The sequence below is a fragment of the Sebastes fasciatus genome, chromosome 12 (assembly GCF_043250625.1).
Source record: "Sebastes fasciatus isolate fSebFas1 chromosome 12, fSebFas1.pri, whole genome shotgun sequence".
In the NCBI taxonomy this organism is placed as follows: Eukaryota; Metazoa; Chordata; class Actinopteri; order Perciformes; family Sebastidae; genus Sebastes; species Sebastes fasciatus.
Genome location: NC_133806.1, coordinates 481,798 through 486,804, shown reverse-complemented (window position 1 = coordinate 486,804; position 5,007 = coordinate 481,798).

The following is a 5,007-nucleotide window of genomic DNA, read 5'->3' as shown; positions in this document are numbered from 1 at the left end:
CCTCTCTCCTCTCTCCTCTCTCCTCTCCTCTCTCCTCTCTCCTCTCTCCTCCTCTCTGTGGCCCGGCACAGAGCGATGGGCCAGTCAGTGAGCTCACTGTCATTAAAGAAAAGAAATGGGCCGGTTTACCTGTTTTATGGGCCAAAAAAAAGGAAAAAAAGACGTGAATCGACCCAAAAGGACGCCGGCCCACCGGGCATTCTCCCGGTGGGCCGGATGACCAGTCCAGCCCTGTCTGCAGGTATATTAGAGCTACCTGGTCACCAGAGTAAGATTAGATTTATTTTATACAGTATACATATTGTATTCTGCTCTTTAAGTTAGAGATGGAACTATATAATATGGCGCACCTTACGGGTTTGTAAGGTGCGTGATGATTAAGATTGGCGGAGTGATATGAAGTAAGAAGTGATGTGCCACCTTTAAGTGATCGGTGTTTAATTGTCCTCCGCTGAGTTGAGACATTAAAGTGGATCCTGTTGCACAGACAGAGCTCTCCCCGTGCTCTGCTTTACCCACAGCCCTACACGAGTTTAATTCAGGAACACGTTCATAGTTAAGCCTGCCTTATAATATCAGAGCAGAGTATCAGGTTTATCAGGAGTATCCATTAATCCGATCAGATTTAGATGGAGTATTATTCACATTAATCAATAAACTGTTCATCTATCAAATGTTTCAGAAGTCTCTTAAATCTCATTTATCTGCTGTTTAGTGATTGTTTTTCCTCCATCGTGTCCACGGATCTGTTTTCATCGCTTTTATTGTTTCCCACTCACAATGTTGTTTGGTTACGATTACCCAGAAATCATTATAGATATTTAAACAATATCCTCCTCAGAAACACTAGCCACCCACACACACACACGCACACGCACGCACACACACACACACACACACACACACACACACACACACACACACACACACACTTACTTGTCTTTTTTGATATATTTATTGTGATTGTTGTTATTATATATATCTTGTTCTAATTGTTTGTTATCACTATTATGTAGTCATATTATGTCTTTATATTCAGATCAGCCCGGTGGGGTTTTTACCTCTTCCTGCACTGAATATTATTACTTGATGTTGTGTAGTCTTAAATTGTGCAAAACAAATAAACAAATAAACAAAGTATCAGGTTTTTTTGTCGTGTTTAAAAACTCAGAGATTTTAGGTTAACTTCAAAACAAGGCATCTGTCTTTTTCAATCATTTATTAAAATAGGAGAATTATTCTATTAAATTCAGTGTAATAAAATAAGGAAACACCATATTTTATTATATTATTAATATAGTTGAGATACAACCACCACTAATCTGTAACTAACAACTGATCAATAATAAATCAGGTGAAGTGGTTAATAAATATAATATAATATAATATAATATCTAATAATAAACCTTCAGTTTATCTGATAATATAATATAATAGATAATAATAAACCTTCAGTTTATCTGAAGTGGTTAATAAATATAATATAATGTAATATAATATCTAATAATAAACCTTCAGTTTATCTGATAATATAATATAATAGATAATAATAAACCTTCAGTTTATCTGAAGTGGTTAATAAATATAATATAATATAATATAATATCTAATAATAAACCTTCAGTTTAATTGAAGTGGTTAATAAATATAATATAATATAATAAATAATAAGAAACCTTCAGTTTATCTGATAATATAATATAATATAATAGATAATAATTAACCTTCAGTTTATCTGATAATATAATATAATATAATAAATAATAAGAAACCTTCAGTTGATCTGATAATATAATATAATATAATAAATAATAAGAAACCTTCAGTTTATCTGATAATATAATATAATATAATAAATAATAAGAAACCTTCAGTTTATCTGATAATATAATATAATATAATATAATATATAATAAGAAACCTTCAGTTGATCTGATAATATAATATAATATAATATAATAAATAATAAGAAACCTTCAGTTGATCTGATAATATAATATAATATAATAAATAATAAGAAACCTTCAGTTTATCTGATAATATAATATAATATAATAAATAATAAGAAACCTTCAGTTTATCTGATAATATAATATAATATAATATAATAAATAATAAGAAACCTTCAGTTGATCTGATAATATAATATAATATAATATATAATAATAAATCTTTAGTTTATCTGATAATATAACTGTAATTGAGTCGGTTTCTTGTAAATCATCTGACAGACTTGAAGTTAAATCTCAGATTCGTGTTGGAGGTGAAACTGAAGTGAAACCTCCCACGGTTCTGGAGATACGAGTCATATTTCCATATTATGAGAGAATCGAAAAGTGAAAACAAATTGTGCTATTTTTGATTTTCATATTTTATAACAAGATAAACCCTCGTTTTATAAATAAATAAAATATATACGGTTAGAAATTCAATTCAATTTATTTTATTTTATATAGCGTCAAATCACACCAGAAGTTACCTGGAGACGCTTTATATATAACAATAATAACAATAATATAACATAACGCTTTATATATAATATATATATTATATATAAATATATAATATATATATATATAATATATATATAGAGAGAGAGAGAGAGAGAGAGCAGGTCTTAGACCGTACTCTATAGTTTACGGTCAGAAATGTATTTATCTTTATAAACATTTCTTTGTGGATAAATAAAATAAATAAATACAATTTAAAAACATGTATAAATGCATCGCGTTGACTGTGTCAGTAATAGATGCAAATAATGCTGTTAATCCATATTATTATTCAGAGTTAATGAATTAATATTCATTGAGTTGAGTCCCGACGGGATGAAACAGAAACATCTGATTATCTTTCCGTCTGAAGGAACCTGTGATGATCCTCACATCAGACAGTCCATCAGAGAATAACCACTAACACACAATAATAATCTGTCTATAGATACATAAAATCATTTCATTAAATAATCACTAAATTAATTTAATATGTGAACTATTTTAATTCTACATTTATTACAATGTTAAATAAAATACATGTGTCACAACAACGCAGACATTAAAATGTTTAGGCCTTCACATGTAAATATATAAAATATATAAATATATAAATATATAAAATATAAATATATAAAATATATAAATATATCAAATGTAAATATATAACATATGAACTCACCGAGCGGCTCTGTTTCCGTCTGGAGATCAGGTTGAAGACTCGTGACTAATCTCAGCTGTAGATAGATATAAAGATATAAAGACAGGCAGCATCAGAGCATCAAACCAGGACAGGACATCATGATGTGTTTGAGGCTAAGGAGGAGAAAGTGAAGCCTGAACCATGAAGAGGAGAGTAGAAGGTAAAGCCTCTATAGAGCCATGTGGAGGAGGAGGAGAGAGCAGCGCGTAAAGACTCACTCTCTGCGTGTGGCCGTGACGCACAGATAGCAGCCAGATAGCAGCCAGAAAGCAGCCTGTTATCAGATCTCCTGTGATCTCCAGAGGAGGAGTCACAGCCAAGGTGTATAAGAGCTCCAGAGGAGGAGCATCGAGGTGTATCAGAGCTCCAGAGGAGGAGCATCGAGGTGTATCAGAGCTCCAGAGGAGGAGCATCAAGGTGTATAAGAGCTCCAGAGGAGGAGTCACAGACAAGGTGTATAAGAGCTCCAGAGGAGGAGCATCGAGGTGTATAAGAGCTCCAGAGGAGGAGCATCGAGGTGTATCAGAGCTCCAGAGGAGGAGCATCGAGGTGTATAAGAGCTCCAGAGGAGGAGCATCGAGGTGTATCAGAGCTCCAGAGGAGGAGCATCGAGGTGTATCAGAGCTCCAGAGGAGGAGCATCGAGGTGTATCAGAGCTCCAGAGGAGGAGCATCGAGGTGTATCAGAGCTCCAGAGGAGGAGCATCGAGGTGTATCAGAGCTCCAGAGGAGGAGTCACAGCCAAGGTGTATAAGAGCTCCAGAGGAGGAGCATCAAGGTGTATCAGAGCTCCAGAGGAGGAGCATCGAGGTGTATCAGAGCTCTAGAGGAGGAGCATCGAGGTGTATCAGAGCTCCAGAGGAGGAGCATCAAGGTGTATCAGAGCTCTAGAGGAGGAGCATCGAGGTGTATAAGAGCTCCAGAGGAGGAGCATCAAGGTGTATCAGAGCTCAGGTGTATAACAGCTCCATGTGAATAAGAGCGAGGCTGCTGCTCCCTGATCCATCCATCCGTCTCATCATCCTCACCAACACATCACCACAATAACATTAACCATCAGTGTGTGTGTGTGGTGGGGGGGGGGTCATGATGACCTTTTATTGTGCTCTCATCCTCCTCAACACTGATGTCTATACATCAAATAAATGATCATTTTGAAGAGAGAGAGTTAAAGACAGAGGTGTTAGAGGAGCAGCTGATCTGGAGCTGGACTCAACATTAGAGTTTTAGTGCGTTCACAAAATGAGCCTAAACATGCATTAAAACAACCATATGAAAGTTGCTGCTAACTCAGAGAGTCAGAGACTCAGCCATCGTAGGACTTTAACCTTCGATAACATGGTGAACATCATGTGTCCGACGGTGAGATGAGAACTCACTGACAATAAGACTCAGATACATTATAAGTCTTTCATTGTCATGTCAGTAGCTGCACAGATGGAACCTGTGATGATTGAGATGCAGCTGTAACCCTGCAGCTGTCTCTGTGGTGGTTTCAGACTAGAACAGAATACACACATCAATAGGATCCTCATATCAGGTCTAATGGTGCTGAAGCAGCCAGAGGAGCAGCCGAGGCGTGAAGGCAGTTCTACTCTGATGCTGCTCTGCTGTACGGGCTGGAAGATTCAACATTAGATAGATGGAGGTTCTTTATTGTCTTTTTCCAAGGGAATGTGCAGAGCCTCACATAAATACATGAACACATTATACAACACATGAGAGAAACAGATTTATGTTATCACCAGTGACATAAATAAAACAGAATACATTTGACTTTAAAGATATCTGAGTAGATCACTGGGAGATCTCTGGA